The following is an 18974-nucleotide window of genomic DNA, read 5'->3' on the forward strand; positions in this document are numbered from 1 at the left end:
TACTGAGGTTACAAAAAATACCTACAACTTGTCAAATTACACAAAAACTTCTTCATCTAATATGCTTTACGTTGATTTTTCAACTCTACTAGAACGTTATTTAAAAACCTGGATATATCAACGTAAAGCATATTAGATGAAGAAGTTTTTGTGAAATATGACAAGTTGTAGGTAAATTTTTGTAGCCTCAGTAGAACGTTGCAATCATGACCAAAATTTTAAATTTTGTAATTTTAACATGTTCCAACTGATATTGGCTAACATTTTATGTCATTCAGATTATTGCAAATAGAAGTATCTTACAGAAAATTTAGTGTTCTTACAAATGATGTAATTAAATTTGTTGTAGTCTCAACATTTTGGAAGTTGTAAGCGTTTTTATGTGGTAAGGTAGGGAAAAGTTGAAAAAACCTAAATTGACGAATATCTTCAAAATAGAGAACTTTCCGAAAATTTTCTCCTGAGCATTTTTTGCTCCAAACGAAGAGTAGAATCGATTCTCTGAGTTTCGTCAGAAGGAATTGGGACACCCTGTATATGTATCCCCTGTATTGATGTTTATATTTATTAACCGTCAAAGTCATTAGAAATAGTTTTCAATTAATTCATCTTTCAGTAAGGTTTTAGTCGAGATAAAAAAGTCAGCGTCTCGAGCGGGATTCGAACCCACGACCTTCGGCTAAATACGCTGCTGCTCAACCACTTGAGCTATCGTGACTTCGATCCACTCGGACACCAACTTCCCACCTCAACCCCACTTTTTGAATTTTCGCTCCTTTTTGCCATTTATCAAATGTCGTGTAATCTATTTGATTCTCGGCGACAAATGAAATTGCCACGGAGAGCTTTAGTTACACTTCATGTTGAGTATTAAATCCATTAGGTTTCGTGATAAAAATGAGTAATCAATTGAATAGAATTTATTTGGTCAATCGGACCACTAAACCTAATGGATTTAATTAGAAATAGTTTTAATGTCTTGATAAAGGAAAGATATTCCTCGAAAGCCTGATTTTGGAACCTTAAAAAGAAATTTTCCTCGTGTAAAAGTAAATAATCTATCAAATTCTAAGCAGATTTCAATCAAATATTTAAAGATTTCGAAAGTTGCAAATATCTTAGTGAAAGCATATTTTGTAATAAGCTGGATCTACAATTTATGAAAACTGTTCCAATTGTTGAATAAACGGCTGAAAAATTGGAGTTATTTAATTTTGTTAACTCGTATTAGAATCCAAATATCCACATTTAAAGAGAGACACTTGATGTATAAAGTCAATAGTTTATTACTGTTGTGAATCTTTGTATTCCATAATGAAGTTCGTAAAGTCAAAAACAGTCCATTGTTGACCAATAGAGAATTATCAAAAGTTTAACCAAAAGTCTTGGTTCAAAACGTTACTTTTTTATTAGTTCAAGTTTTATTAAATTTTGTTTTTATTATTAACATTTTGAAATTCTTGTGTTGTATTTTCTTTCTCTTAAATTAATTTTCTTACATTGATATTTTTAATTAATTTTGAATTTGTGTATTTGATTGTAACTGACGCGGATCTTTATTGTTTACGATATTCACAAAACCTTAGTTGCCTTTAATGCGTTCCTACTTGTACTGTAAGAAAAAAAATTTTTTTTTGAAAAATGTCAAAGATGAATTAATTTTATTGAAACAGTCACGATATTGGAAATCTCATCCACCAGACCTCGTATTTTGACGTTTTCAACCATTGAAATAAACCAGTTGATATTTCAAATTGGCCATATGTCGTCAGAGTGGTCGCCGGTTTTTCACGTCCGACGGCTTTTGGAATCCAACCATCGAGATAACAATGAGATTAGGGATTTAGGACAAACCGCAAGTAGAGAAACGTTATTGAGTCATAACTTAACGGGAGCTGTAAAAAAATATTTTTACCTTCTTATCTAACACAGAAGCAAATCTTCAAAACGTGTAATGACCGCCTTGCACAACTCAGTAATAATTCAACGGAAATAATTTTCCAAACAAAATATCACAGGAGAAGAACGCTATGAAGGTTTCACTACAATAGCGGTGAAGTTAATTTCTAAGTTACCGGTTTGAACAACGGTCATTTTGTTTCGTAGATGTTTTTGTTATCAGAAAATAAAATAAAAAAGTAATTTGTTTCTTATGGTGGATCTAGATGGGTACAATAAGATGGTGTAATATGCCTTAAGATAACAGCATACGATAATAATTTTTTCCCTCGCTAATAATTTTCAAATGCTTCGAATATATTTTTCATTAGGTAATTTGTTCTAATTGGTAAAATTTTTGCCGATCGAAAATTTTAACTATATAAATTGTGTCCAAACCATCCCGAAATGGATGGAATGTATTTTCAGAAAAATCCCTTTTTAGCCTCTCATGATTTTAACATCAATGGCTGGAAAATAACTGGGTCAGGAATATTTGTAATGTCAATAAATTTAAAACGCCTTCAGCATTTCGATACTTGTGTCGTAGCAGAACTGGTTTTTTGAGAAGATTGCCCGATTCAGTGAGGGATGACGAAATTGACTATTACTATGCAACTTCGTCTGGAGGGAGGTTAAATTCATGGACATATATATGTACATACATATATAAGTACATAACAATTACTTCACAATCCTGAGTTGTTCGTAAATGGATAATCAATGTAAGATAAGAAAACAATGATCATCTGACAATATAATTGGTCAGAAATTAGAAGAGCTTAAGGATCCTGAATATAAAGAAAAAAGGGATATCGTATGTTTGGTATAAAATTCCGACAACATGCTACTTTTTCTGAGTTTATAATTTCATATAGGTATAGCTATTTAAAATTTTCAATAACGATAATAATTGATAATTAAAACTTACTCATCTACTTTAATTGTTGTATTAGTGAGGAGCGGTAAAACAAAACCACACATTATTATTTACTTTTCAATTAATCAATCTTTAATTAAGGTTTTGGTTTAGATAAAAAAGTCAGTGTCACAAGCGGGATTCGAACCAACGACCTTAGACTAAATAAGCCGCTGCTCTACCACTTGAGCTATCGTGACTTCGATCCACTCGGACACTAGCTTCCTATCTCAACCCCACCTTTTTTTAATTTTCCCTATTTTTTGTCATTTTTCAAATGACGTGTAATCTATTTGATTCTCGGAGACAAATGGAATGGTCACGGAGAATCAAATAGATTACACGACATTTGAAAAATGGAAAAAAGGAGGGAAAATTCAAAAAGGTGACCACGAAACCTAATAAATGTAAATTATTATTTACTGTGTGTACACGTACAAAATTCATTATCCAACAACGCAAAACCAGAGAAAATTGATTGATCTTTGGAAATATGATAACATTAGCGTTTGTGAAATTGTTTAGCATTGACAAACGTGTAGAAGGCAGAAATGTTTAATAATGGTGATATAAGTTGCAGATGATTGCTAAACCTTTTAAACGAGAAGGGATCGTAATGAAAGTCCGGCTTAAGTCAAATGCTTGGCAGATGTCTCGAAAGCCACGTTGCTGTACATATTACATAGAAATCCGAAAGAAAGTTGAACCAAGAAGTTAGATACTTTAATGTATGTAAATGATTATATTTAAGCTTTCACCTACATACAAATAGTGCGTAATTCTTTGTAAAAATTCCCAGATGTTAAAAATAAAATTGATTGGTATATAGCTCCTTGATTGAACTCGATATTGCGTTACCCGAACCCTGGAAAGGTCTGCTTATTTGGCAATAACTCATTTCCAAAGTCCGAATTATCTGTTTATGCAACACGAGGGGGCTCGGTCTAAATTTAAAAATTTATTTTTCAAGGTCTAGGCTTTGAAAGTGCGCCGATTTCACTGTTCACCAAGCGGGAGTTTTCTTCAATTTTTTGAAAATGTCAAACTCTCTCTGCCCCTCGTCCAGGAAAAAGCCCCTGGCGCCTGGAAGGAAGGGAAATGAAAGTAACCGGTTCCCGACTTCCGCATCGAAGCCTCGCATGAAAGTAAATGTGAACCTTATTGACAATTAAAAAATGATCCGGTTAAATGATTTGGTTAAGTTTTATAATGATTTTTTTTTCGCCGACAAGAAACGGAGATTACTAAGTTCAACCGTAGGAAGACTTTCAAAGTCAATCGAGGTCGACGGTCTCGTCGATTGGCTATAAAGCAAGTACCATTCGCGGCAACTTTTTTTTTTAAGTTTTAGGGCCGATAAACTACATTGGTCATCGCATGCCCTCTCTTCCTTAGCTTTACATTTCTTTTCTTATCCTTCTCGCGTTTTAATCCTATTAATTTTTTTTCTGTTTCTTCAGCTCAGTTGCGTTATTTTATGGTAAACAGTAACCAACTCTCTTTTGATTTGTCCTACTGCTACCCTTTCTGAACCTCAGGGGCTCCTCAATTTTGGATGAAATAACACAATTACAAGATTACATGATAATCTGGTTGACCTTCACACTACCCCACAGTAGTCATTGAGAGTCATTGGAGATATGCATATCCATTCATGCTAATAAATTACATTCACACATTCATTCACTCTATCCTAGAGTATTCGATATTCCTCGGGGTAATAGGTTCAGTTCACAGTTAGAACTACGAAACAACTTTGTTACTTTAAATAAGAAGCCCATATTTTTATTATACAATTCGTTTCTAGAGCTTATTTTATGCCAATTTTACTGAAAGGAAAATTTTGATAGGATCTATCATTTCTGAGTTATGCTCAACGGAAGACGAGGGAGGGGGTATGCTTCAATAAAAGTGGCATAAAATAAGCTCTAGAATCGAAATATAGAACAAGAATATGGGAATCTTATTTAAAGTAACAAAGTTACTGCCATTTCCCAGCTACATGAAAAAGTTGTGTTAAATCTGTTACAACCATACGAATCCTGGCCCAAATTAACTTGGGGTTTGTTTAAGACCATTTTTTGCTAAAGTTAATCTTTTTCGAAAAAAAACGGGGTTGTTACAAAAAATATCCCCTCACGCGTCTTCCGTCGGGCATAACTCAGAAATGGTCGATCCTATCAAAATTTTCCTTTCCGTAAAAGTTGCATAAAATAAGCTCTAGAATCGAAATAGCGAATAAGAATAAGTGAATCTCATTTAAAGTAACAAAGTTACTGCCATTTCCCAGCTACATGAAAAAGTTGTGTTAAATCTGTTACAACCATGCGAATCCTGGCCCAAATTAACTTGGGGTTTGTTTAAGACCATTTTTTGCTAAAGTTAATCGTTTCCGAATTAAATAGGGTGGACTATAGAAGTCGATACACCCTGTATATTCATTTTATATAAAGCACCTTAGGCCTAATATTTCAGAATTTACTCATTACAGAAATGAATAAACGAAGAATACATACATGCCAATTTAATTGAAAATTTACTAAAATATATGTTAGATTGATGTACATCTGTACAAAGTTTTTCCAAACAGTAAAACTGTAAGTACAATCCATAATCAGTTAAAAACCTACAGACGAATAGTAAGTACTTAGTCTATTATATTTTGTAAACGACTTTCAACTAGAAAATTCTTCTTTCTTTTTCCTCCCATTTCCTCTTTCATTTTTCTCTCTTTCCCTATGTATATATCTATCTTTCCCAGCACACATAAACACAAACGTCATTGTTTTTAACATATTTGGACCGGTTTCATTGAACTGACTTACTACATGCAAAACGGCTTAATTTTAATTACGTTCCAAAATTTTAGAGTGCTTATTTTATTATATAATAAACCGGGTCACGACCTTGGCACTGACCCTTCAAGCAGAGTGACCTAACGATTTCTCGGTTATTGTTTCCTTCTTAAGAAATGTCTGTTCCTACGTTTCCTCTGCGATCACATTTTTCTCTATGCTTTCTACCATGACTTATTTATAGAATCGGAATTTCCCCTTTTGATATGAGCAAAAAGCGATAAGGAACCAAATAAAAAATCTTTTGATAATGTTTTGTTTACAAAAAATATTTTTCTAACCGTAGCTAAAAAATGTGGAAGTAAAAAAATGAAAAATTGCCAATTCGTTTTTATAATAAATATGATTTGGTCCGTAGAAGAGATTCGTTGAAAGATTTTCAAAAACCGAACGCTGGAAGATAGCAAAATACAGAAAAATAAATACAGCAAAATACAGCAGCGAGGCTATGCGAACCAGTACGGTAGGAAATGCCCGAACAGGTTCAGCACGATAAGATCGTTCATCTTTTTATTCTATCAAAAAATGTTACCTGGATTACTAGTCAAATTACTAGTCAAAACTTTAAGTGTTATTACGTTATGTATGCAAACAAGATATAAAAAATACTAGGCAAAACCACCTATTGCATGTCAGAAAACATTTTAGTTTTGAAAAATCTTAATCTCCAGAAGTAAGAATTCGTCACAAAAGCGTGCAATAAGTTGATATGTAAGTTTGTAATAAAAAATTATTTACAAATTAATTAATTCTCAATTTTAATATTTGATTTAATTATTAATTAGGTGTATATTATTATTGGATCATAATCAGATTGAATATCTGCTGGTAGCGAGAATCAGTTTAAGGAAGTTCGTGGCCGATATGATATACAGGGTGTTCGGCTACTTGTGTTACACACTTTGCCAGTAGATTCTACGTTCAAAATGGAACCAAAAAGTCCTAATTAACTATGGTAATCTCAACAGTATCGGAGTTATCCCCCTTTTTCTGATTTTTCAAGATTTCACGATCTTGCTTCAAATAAACAATGGTAATAAAACCAAAAGGTTTTCGACAAATCCGTTGATACCATTGAAAACTACGTCAAATGTCCAATAAGATGTGATAAATACTAAACTTGTAAACGTTGAGAAAATAAGCGTTTTTAAAGCCACAATTTTGAAAAAAAAATTCTAAGTTGAAAAACTTACTACGGTGATTTTAAACTAATATTTCCATACCTAGAGACCAGTAAATTTCAGAAAATATACTCCATTAAATATACTCTTTACTGGTGTAATTGCTTTTTTAATTACTTTTTTCAAAGATGAAGAAACTGATGATGGAAAGGAAAAACCGTGGTTGACGGATTGGTAAAGTGGAAAGATTAAAAAAAACGAAAAAAAAGATTATTGCATTATTATTCCCCGGAATAAAAGAGATTTAAGATTCGAAACCTTTTAGGTATCAATGAGATATCTTGTTAACACTATGGCATTTTTTCTCTTTTTTTTAATCTTTCCGCCTTACCATTCCGTCGACCACGGTTTTTTAATTTCCTTCATCAATTTCTTCATGTTGGAAAAAAGTAATTAAAAAGCAATTACACCACTAAAAAAGATATTAAATGGAGTAAGTTTTATGAAATTGGCTCTAGGTTTGGAAATAGTAGTTTAGAATCACCATAGTAAGTTTTTCAACTTTGAAATTTTTTTTTCAAAATTCTCGCTACTAAAACGCTTATTTCACGAACGTTTACAAGTTTAGTATTTATCACATCTTATTGGACATTTGACGTAGTTTTGAATGGTATCAACGGATTTGTCGAAAACCTTTTAGTTTTATTACCATTGTTTATTTGAAGCAAGATCGTGAAATCTTGAAAAATCAGAAAAAGGGGGATAACTCCGAAACTACTGAGCTACGGACATTAGTTAATTAGGACTTTTTGGTTCCATTTTGAATGTAGAATTTACTGATAAAGTTTGTAAGACGAATAGCCGAACACCCTGTATACATGCCCGATGTGATTGTGTACCCTCCCAACGCCCAAAAAAAAATTAGTGTAAGTAATTTCATCAAACTGCTTGAATGATAACAATTCCCACAATTAAGCAAAAGTTAAAAATTAAAACGTAATTCTAAACAATAATTGCACGATTTTATTTTGGATTCGTAATTTTGCTATTACCTACGTGTAATAATAGGTAGTTCCGTCGGTTAAAAAAAAGCTAGGACTCAGAAATTACAAAAAAAAATTAAATATAGGTTGCGTACCGTGTATTTTGTGAAAGGTGCATTGTAATCATTTGAAGAAGTAGAAAAGGTCCGAGCCGTTCGTTATTGTCTGGCAGAAGAGGCTGAGGGTCAATAAATTGTTCAATTTTAAGACTGGAAGTTGACTGGGTGGCTTAAAATAACCGTTTCAATAGTGGGTCCATTAAGCTAAGTGCGGAATCAGGTGTCCACAAAGAACGTGGCGTTATGCAACGGCTCACTAACTTGGTCCGGTGTCGGTATCGGTGAAAGTAGAATTGCGATGTTAAGCGTTTTTCAAATTTCAACGACACAAGCACGGTAAAAGCCGCAAAAGTTGCGCAAATACAATAGTAAGAACAAAAGTAGAGGCTTTAATCGATTTCCGGATAAAGAAATAAATAGTTTACAGGGGCTGGCTGAGTTTCTGAAAAAATGGTGTACTTTAGAGAAAATTGTCGGCAGTCGCAAAAGTTAAAGCTCGGCGATCACTGTTATTAGGGTCCTGGGTTCGAATCGCAGCGGCTCTTCATTCCAACCCAACCTATTTACAAACGGGCTTTTTTTCCAAAAAATACCTGTAAAAAATTTTAAAAAATCTATCATATAAATACACATAAAAAATAAATGTAGCGAAATTATTAAATGTGTTTCAGAATAAGAGATGTTTATATTTAACTTAATTGAAGATTTTAAGACCACCAAACCAAACTATGAGGAGTCAAGAAATGTCACTAAGTTTTGAGTGTGAAAACTTAAAATTAGTCAGTCTGATCCCGTCTATAATAAAGTAAGTATAATATAAACTAATAAAAAGAAATGATAAATGATGGAGTGAGTGTGGTATTCAATCCTTTTTAAAAAGATAGTTCCTACTCACAGTAAGTTGTTTTGCAACGATCCGGCTTTCGAGCCTTTTAGCTCATCATCAGGTTGAAGGACTTGTACAACCTGATGATGAGCTAAAAGGCTCGAAATCCGGATCGTTGCAAAACAACTTACTGTGAGTAGGAACTATCTTTTTAAAAAGGATTAAACTCATAAATGTGTCAATTGGGTGGTACCCGAATGATGAATTAACGCCCAGACCAACCACTGAATGTGCTCTAATCACGATTCAGTAGTGCAAGAAGCAAACAAACAAGTATCGTTCCAATAACTGTTTTCAGCAGTAGCAAACTATAACGTTAGGGGCATCAGGAATATAAGCAGGGTTGGGCACCACACTTCTGACTTAGACAGCCAGGATGATTTGAAACGACGAACCTTCAGGTTCATCCCTTCACACGCCTCAAGAAAAAATATATTTTACATATTTTATTTTGTTTTAAAAGATGAACATAATGTTTTAGGCAACTGAAAGAAGGAGTATATTTAATTTTACTTTTGATGCACAGAAGTAAAATGATTTTTGTGAACTTCCATTATGAACTTTATTCTGTTACACGTAATAACCTCTTTTTCTGATTTATATGTTTCCATAGTACAAAGTTAGCATTACTTTTTTTACTTCTTGTAAAGGATGATTTTACTCACAGAATTCCGGATTCTATGAGTAGAACCATCCCTTACAAAAATTGATAGATATCCTCACTCTACCTCAATTATTTCTAATAAGTTATCTTTAAGTTGGATCGGTTCCGCGTCCCTCAAGCCCAGGGAATCGACCAGTGAAAGGTTCATTGGAGGAGGAGTCTCAGGCGAAAAAAATAACACCTGGAAAGAGTCGAGATAAGAGTTGACGAAGGTCGTTGACGTAAAGAACGTGTCCTAGGGACAACCTTGCCGTGGGGATTTGAGAAGAAAGTTCCATCGAAAACACATCCGAACACGGGGACCGTTTTCACTTTTGTCCCTCCGGAAGTGAGGCCAAAATGGCAAAATTTGATTATACAATCCGGATATTAATACAATGTTGTGGTTTTTGAACCGTAATAACTATAGTAGATTGATAGATATTGATTTGAGATGAAAACGACGGATAACGTGGATTGGGAGAAACTTAACCGAGAGGATCGAGCTTAAACGTTAATTTGTTTTTGTAGCCCGGCCTAGCCTTGACAGACTTAGGGTTGCGAAAACTTTACACAAGATAGAAGCAGTTTTTTTAACCAATTACCCGCGCCATTACCATAAAGTATTGACTTGCACTATATAGCTTTAAATTGGGGAAATTATTAATGAAATTGTGGTATAAAAAAATTGCTATTATAAAAATTGCCTCATTTGAATGGCAATATATGTTAATACAACTATCCTCGCGTGAAATGACCTTTAGCAAAACTTTTTTTTTTAATTCTTCTTGTATAATACATTTTAAGTGATTATGTTAACGTATTACATGCAATAAAAACCATCAGTGGTATTGATAGCAAACAAAAAAAATTAACAACTTAGTCAACGCGGCTTAACTCAATCGTTGCAAATCGTTTACAGCTCTGATTATGACGAAAGACCAAAACGCGTTCAACGAACTACAGATTTTATATGATATAACATCAACTTTGTTTACTGTTTTATTTAATAATAATTATTTTTTTTACAATAATTAATAGAAGCTCATACAGTGCAGAAACGTTTGCTGTAACTGCATTCCGTCTCATGTCACTTTGAAGACTGAAAGCTGTTGTACCGGACAACCCCCACCCTCTAAAAAAATGATTTTAAGCAAAGATAAGATTTTTTTATGAATTTCTAGGTGAGAAAGTCTAATCAAATGAATGATAGTAGAAAGACCTATGAAGAAAAACTGACTCTTTCATTCAAAGGCTTCAGAGGATAAAATTAAATTTTCATTTACACCTTTCAACGTCTATCGTTGCGTTTATAAAAACACATACGTTATCGATATGAAATTATAATAAACATTTTTATTAGTTCGTATTATAAAATAAATACGGAAATTTATTAAGAAAAACTAGGCACAATTTCTCTTCACCATGTAGTAATTAATTCCATTAGGTTTCATGGTCCGATTGACCAAATAAATTCTTTTCAATTAATTAATCTTTAAGTAAGGTATTGGTCGAGATAAAAAAGTCGTTGTCACGAGCGGGATTCGAACCCACGACCTTCGACTAAATACGCCGCTGCTCTACCACTTGAGTTATCGTGACTTTGATCCACTCGGACTCCAACTTCCCACCTCAACATCACCTTTTGAATTTTCCCTCCTTTTTGCCATTTATTTGGTCAATTGGACCACGAAACCTAATGGATTTAATACACAAAATGAAGTATACTAAAGCTCTCCGTGGCAATTTCATTTGTCGCCGAGAATCAAATAGATTACACGACATTTGATAAATGGCAAAAAGGAGGGAAAATTCACCAGGTGGGGTTGAGGTGGAAGTCCGAGTAGATCCAAGTCACAATAGCTCAAGTGGTAGAGCAGCGGCGTATTTAGCCGAAGGTCGTGGGTTCGAATCCCGCTAGGCACTGACTTTTTTATCTCAATCAATACCTTACTTAAAAATTAATTAATACCAAAACGAAACGCAAAATGAAAATTGATAGTATTTCTAATAGCAGAGCTCTAGATCCTTACAAATCTTTTCATATGACTAATATGTAACTATAATAAAAGTAGAATACCCCCTCCCGAGAGAATCTTGGACCAGACGGATATCAAAATTCGATCATAATTAGTCATCCTTACATTTCTATGTTGTGGATCAAAATGGATCAAAACGATTGTGCTGGGTGCACCGGTGAGGAAAGCGCTTCCTCGTAATGTTGAACGGATTTTATCTCGTTCGGGACATCCTTCGTTCAAAAGTTACGAAACGGTTTAATCCGTGTGCTGTGAAGAAACCAAAAACACGTCATCGAACCGTTAAAGAGGCCACTGTAGATCCGTTTTTTGCTATAATAATTATTAATTTTTATTAGATTAGTAATAGACCACAGACCGATAAAAATTGCAACAATGAATTAAACCAAGACCCAAATCAACGAAAAATAAAGGACACAAAATGACGCTTACTAAGCAAAACAACGCGAAAGAAACTAGACAAAGAAATTAAGCTTTCAAACATAAGAATCCGTGCGAAAGTGAACAAACATCCAACAAAATCATAAAAATATATTTTCCGAAACTAAAGGAAAATCAAAATTTGTGCCTGAAGCCTGGACGCTCACCGATATAATATTACTTTTCAAGAAAGGAGAAAAAACAACAGTCAAATGCTTTCTGTCAAGAGAAAAAACAAAAATATATATAAATAAAAATTAATTATTATTAATTAGTAATGAGATCTGATTACAAGCAATTGCTAGCGTTAAAATCATATTTCTCAAAGATCAATTGGGATTTGACAAAAAATCTTAAGCTCAAATTGTGTTCAAATATATCAGTGAATATCATCACTAATTAAGAGTAGTAGTAGTGCTTAAAGGATTCTGACAGACAATGGGCGAAAGCGTGCGCTCCCTGATCATTGTTCGGGAACGGTCACTCATGAATTATATAGAGTTATGTCGAATTAGGTGCAAAAACAAAAATCATGATTAGCTCGTTTGGATTCCCGAAACTATGACTTTAAAAAAATGAAATTGTATTCCAATTAACTAATACTGTGAGGTATATAGTAATCAGATACATATATTAAAATAGTAGTATACGAACAAACTCTGGGAAAATAGTGATATTTTTTGACAATATAATCAATTTTCCAAAATAAAACTTTAAATAATTAAGATTATTTGAAAAATTTCATATTATTCTACTCCCAACGCTGGTTTTGTAGTTAAAAATATCGTTTCAAGATCGAAATATGGAAAGAAATACTAACAGGTCGCAATGCACACAACTTGCAACAAGCTTGTATAAAATTTTGCCTTTTTACTGATTGAAAATTAATAAAATTTCATTTCAAAGATTTCTACTTATTTTATCACCGATTGAATTATTTCTAATCAAAATTACCTTTTCAGCTTGATCTCATGCCAAGATGCACCTCCAAAGCCGTCAACCCTGAAACACGAGAGAGAAAAAGTTATGAAATCGTCTTTAACTAGGCCAGGTCGTAGACTTTCGTTCTTTTTGCAAATATATTAAGTCCAGAAAAATGGAAAAAGTACACTAAACCATCTGGGTGAATAAAGTATTAAAAAATAACTGGCGTCATTTTCATTTTTTTAAATTAAAGCATTAATTTATGAAATTCATGAATTTATGAAATTTAAGGAATTAACAAAGTTTCGTCGATTTTTTTTCTGGTATAATGGGGGTCAACCACACTAAAAATTTACAATTAAAACCATAAGTTTTCAATATTTCAAACTAGCCCTAGAATTAATAATTAGTAATAATTTTTCCAATTTAAATCATCCAAAAAAATGTACGAGTTCAATTTTTAGTAAGGTAAATCACTTTTCACAATACAAAGTATCTAAAAATAGTTTAATAGAAAGAAAAAATAACGGAACAGATTTCGTATTGTATGATTTATTTTGGCGAAAAGTTTAAATATTTAAATTCATCTGTATAATGGCTACCTAACTTTCAAATCCGATACTTTTAAACAACAAAAATCCAAAATGTTCAAAAGGTATACAGTTATTTTTAATTTTTAATTCTTTAAACAATAAGAATACATTTTTATTTGTAAAATTTAAAACAAAAATTGCTTAGGCTGAGATTTGTAAATAATCTATATTAAATATTTAAACAATGTTATATTTAATTCATATCAAATTACATTTTCTCTTTTTTTTTAAAGTAAAACAAATACTACCAACTTCTTTTCACAAATATATACATTTCGATGCAACATGCCGTTCTTCAGCATGTAAAATCTTTTTTTCAATAATTCAGGTGCCCTGTTTGTACGTTGTATTTGTTCTACAGTAAAAAAAAATTACAAGATCTTTCAAAAAGCAATCCTTTTACTTTAAATAATTCAAAAAATTAAATGATATTAATTATAAATTGATAATTATATTTATAAATTTATTTAAACGTACCAATTGATTATATATAATTATATTTATAAACGCTCTATCAAAATATACCATTATATACTATTCATTCAATCATTATATTTTTTATCCGGTTTTTTACCAACTGTATAATCAAATGTTTACTTATTACTTTTAGTGATTTTGATTATTATATATTTATACAATAAACTGTTTCCTATTGTAAACCTATTATTAATAAAGATGGAAACCAATGTTGTTAGCATGTTCGACGTTATCACTGAGCTGTTTCCAACCTTATCAATATTTGTCTACTGTAAGTTTTCAATAAATAAAAATTTATAAAAAGTGAGTATTCATGCAATGTTATGTGCCATTATGCATTACGTATGTTACTAATATTAACAAAAATAAATGCAATAAAAACATGTATTTAAAAAAAATGTACATATTACTTCTGGTCTTCTTTATTATTAAGGAGGAAATAATCAAAAGATTATATATTAGTTTATGTGCTTGCTTTTTAAAAAATTAATACAATTTAAATAAATAAAAGGCAAATATTTAAAAATCATTGTATGAGAATGATTGCTGAACTTATGAATTTATACTTATGTTGCAAATATCAAAAATAGTAACGTAATAAAATCATTTAATTAAAAAAAATAATCATTGGTAAAATTTTATTGAAGAAACTTTATTGTAAAAGAAAATAACTTATTGACAAAAGCTAGTAAATAATTTAAAATTTTAACTAATGTTGAAAAAATTCTTTATCTACTACTTTATAATAATTATTTATTTACTAGATTAAAAAATTAATAAAATATAAATAAGTACAAGACCAATATTTAAAAATTTATGTACCAATGGAACGTCTGGTCTTGCTGAATTTTGGGTGTAGTTTCATTTTATTATGTTTAGGTGGTATAGAGAGTGGTGATTAAAATCGTTTACCTTTTATTTTGTGTCAAATTAGCCAGGAACGATTGGTTTGTAACAGAGGAGCGAGGGCTGAACCCGACGCGTACGGGAAATCAAATACAACTGACCGCAGTTCTCCCCGGCTGGGTACGTATTACATAAAGGACGTAACAACTTTCTTTTACTAAATATCAGCAGGACTCTTGCAACCCCCCCCCGCCAACGCCGCCGCCGGAGGCACGTTCGCCAGGAAGAAAACTGTGGATTCAGGGTCAGAGGACTGGTACGCTTTTGAATCTAATTAACGTAAAAGTTTGGTTTTGTTTCAAGAGAAAAAACGACATTTCCTGAGTCTAGGACGGAATAAATTTCATCTATGATACGGAAATTTTGAAACGTTTCATCTTTCCCCGAATAGGCGTTTCTTTTCCCGGACGACAGCTTTGATCAAAGCCGATTAAACGGACAAAACAAGGTAATTATGCACGTGTAAAAAAATAACCGGTGAAAGTAAATTTAAACGTAAAATCTCCCTCGCCTCTTATCTGGAAGAAGGCATTCGTGAAAGTCTGGAATGATGTTGGAATGGACGCATAAAACGTGGTCCAATAAAAGATTAATTGAAATCTTCGCTGATTTTTAAGTCAAAACAGGTAGCACAAATATTAACAAACTTCTGTTTAATCTCATAACTTAAAAACGTCATGAGATAAAACAGAAATGCTACCTTTAGTTATAAGAAGGATAACTAATAAAATAATCAAAATAAGGTCTACTTGGTGATTATGTAACAACTGTAGCAACAGTCAAACTGTCAAACATTATATATTTTCCTATTTTCAATTGTTTAAGGTTTATCAGCCTGGGAAATATTTCACTAAATTATTTTGTGAAATATTTTATTTAGGATTGGGGAATGATGAACTTGATTAATTTTGAAATCTGCTAATTACAAGGCTTATTTGTTTTACAAGACTTTTTTCCTTAGGGATCATTTTGGACTGCCTATCCTCGTAACTCTTACTTACAAATTTTCTTCTTTTTTCATAGTTAAATCCAGCATTGAAGATGGCGAGAAGCCGAAACGCAAGAGTACAACCATACAAGCGAGAGTAGGCGAAGGAAAATGATCGATAACTACCAAATTCATCCCCCCGCAGATGCCGTGGAGAATACTAATTTTTCAAAATATGTTTTTTTAACTGCCAAATGATGTTATTTAGAAAAATAAACAACAAAGAATCTGCAACTTGACCGTTTCCAATCACTGCGGTCCGCCCATCCTCGCTGGTTTGGGCTGAAGTGGCGTTTCAATATAGCACCATCTTGTATCGGTCGATTTATATATATATATATATATATATATATATATATATATATCAATAAGTATAACAGTCGGGCAAAATCGTATTATTATAATTCAACGAATCATACTTTTCTTTGTGTTTTCATAGCGACAGCATTGAAAATGAAAGTATAATTTTAAAAAATAAAGAATATCATTAAGACTAATTAATCCATATACTTTTAGTGGTCATTATTGATTATAGTGTTAATTATATCAATTAGTTATTCTTTTTTATCTAAGGTCTTGATCGAGGTGAAAAAGCTACTGTCACGAGCAGTATTCGAACTCACGACCTAGTCTTCGACCTTCGGGTTCGAATCCCGCTAGTGACACTAACTTTTTAATCTCGTCCAAGACCTTAGATGGAAAGAATAATTAATTATGACTATTGCTCACTCCATTTTGTTTCTTAATTTGAAGTACATTACAACTACCTTCAAGTAGGTAACAACTTCATACAAAATTAAAACCAAGAGTGGAGAAAACACCCATTGTTACTAAAATATTGTTTGTTTAATTAATACATGTGTTATTATCAGGTTTTGATTTTATTACCCCAAAAATTCTCCAACACCTTCCCAAAAAGGCCGTCATACTTATTACATGCCTACTTAATTCTGTTCTTTGGACAATCTACTTCCATATAGCTTGGAAGCACTCGTATATTCGAATAGTTGGCCAAGTCAAAAAAAGTCAACACATTGTACTACTTCATATCAATAAGTCTTAGACTACCCACATTGGGTAAAAATTTTTAGAAAAACTCCTATTGAAAAGAATTCAATTCCGATTCTAAATTCTCAAAACATAATCCCAGACCATCAATTTGGTTTATTCCGAAAAGTGAAAAAGATATGAATGGTCATAAGCATGTCATAATTTTAATTTTTTTAAGTCAAATTGTGAGCAAATAAAACCGACTAACCCCAAAATACCGTGGAAGGTTCAAAATCATTTCGCCTACCTAAGCAGCGAGGGTAGGCGGACCGGTAGAATAGGGAAACGTTTAATTATATAATTTGAAAAACGTATTTCCTCCCCAAGCAGAACCTTTCTTGTTTTGATGAAATACAATTGTTTTGCTTATTTAAAGCAAGTATAGTTATGCAATTATCGTAAACATTAAAAAAACATTTATAAATTTACGATCTGTTTGAGTACTTGTCAATTTAAAAAAAAAAAATGTTTTTGCAGCTTAAAACCATAATAATATTAGAGGTTTTTCGTGGGAATTTAGCCAGTGCGACACAATAGCCCATTCGATGTGCGAAATACATGTAATAGCTAGCTGCTACAAAGCTCGGAAGAGAAACTGGAATGAAAACAGGAAGGATCTGTAAAATGAGTACTCAGGTCCCCGTAACTCTCCTTTCATTACCAGCCAAAAGCTGAAAATTATTTAATAAAATCTGGAACGCATTGTCGTTTTTATTAACGCTAATTAAGAGGATTGCGGAAACCGCGGCTGTGTTTTTCCGACAGCTTCCTCGTTTGAGTTTTATGAAAGAGAACATATGAATTATTCAATTTAACAAATAAACAAGATTTTTATGTGATTTATGGGATGACATTTCAATTTTTCTCGAAATAAAAAGGCGATTATCCTAATTTACTGTTAATAAAAGGAATGTGGCAGTGCATATAACTGAAAGTAAAAATATTTCGCAGATAAGTAAAGGGAAAATCTCAGAGAAACACTTTTCCGAAAGTGGCTTGTTTTACACAATCAACAAATACATTATAAATATAGCACCCAGTTTATTATTACTTTCACATGACTATAATATCAAAAGTAAACAAGATAACCATCAAATTTTAACTGTTTTTGTACCGATCTTAACTTTCCCCCTTGTGTCACTTTGGAATTTGCAATCTAAACGTTGCGAAATAATCCTTTCGATATTATTAAATTAAAACTAAAATAACTGTTTAACATTTTCCTTTGTCTGTGTGTTTATTTTGTACACTTTGAATAATAAAATTGTTTTAACTTCGGCATTTATCACTAGGTTAAATATTTAATTTAACAACTACAAGAAAACAAATGTGCTAATGATTATTCGTAGATCGTGAGATGCGGTCTGGTATGAAGTAGGTTTTAGAAAAACATTTTTCTTATCGTGCCAACGTTTCAATCTTTATTGAGATCATCTTCAGCGCTCTGATATTGATCGTCATATCTCACTGGCACCCTCAACACGACACACAGTAATGACACAGTTACACAGAAAGCAAACACTTTGTGCGCAGAAGATGATCTCAATGAAGATCGAAACGTTGGCACGATAAAGAAAATGTTTTTCTAAAACCTACGTCTCACCAGATCGCATCTCACAATCACCGAATAATCATTGACTAACGGTCACAAAACACCACAAATATGCTAATGTCGAGTTTAAAATTTTACACGATGGGCGTGTCAGTAAATAAATAAAAACCATGATTTCAACATGCTGTTTACTAAAACAACAGTAATGATCGGTTACATGGTCTTTGCCTTCAATTAAATTATATCGCGGTGAAACTGTTGTTCGATTATAAACACTCATTAAGCAAATGGTATTAATTTTAACTAGGTAAGAGTGTTTGAAAGTTTTTTTGCCCAATTATGTTTCGAAACAGGACGACATCCTGCCTGCAATCGCTTCACTCATTGAAGAACCTAATTCCTCCATTAGTTGCGTGCCTTTAATTAACTTGAGTTTAAAATACACGAATAATTGTTATCACATTTTAATTGGCTTCACCTTGTTTTGGTATGAAAAATCTTGAAAGATTATTATCGATGCTTAAAATTGCATTGCGTTATTTCGTCTTATTGTCTTGCTGT

General features: G+C 32.3%; 1 protein-coding gene across 2 annotated transcripts in view; it reads right to left on the reverse strand.

Moving 5' to 3' along the window:
* Positions 1-18974, reverse strand: part of LOC106662019 — a 48826-nt gene that overhangs the window by 26905 nt on the left and 2947 nt on the right. Inside the window, exons 1-2 of one of the 2 annotated variants that reach the window (XM_014385815.2) lie at positions 14830-14949; positions 12878-12925 (exon numbers count right to left, since the gene is read on the reverse strand). The gene's annotated coding sequence lies outside the window, so the exon portion shown is untranslated. Of the gene's footprint in view, positions 1-12877; positions 12926-14829; positions 14950-18974 lie in introns of those variants that run through there. The other variant, XM_014385814.2, reaches the window with a different exon arrangement.

This window comes from Cimex lectularius, unplaced genomic scaffold (assembly GCF_000648675.2).
Source record: "Cimex lectularius strain Harlan isolate CLEC.00 unplaced genomic scaffold, Clec_2.1 scaffold314, whole genome shotgun sequence".
Lineage (NCBI taxonomy): Eukaryota > Metazoa > Arthropoda > Insecta > Hemiptera > Cimicidae > Cimex > Cimex lectularius.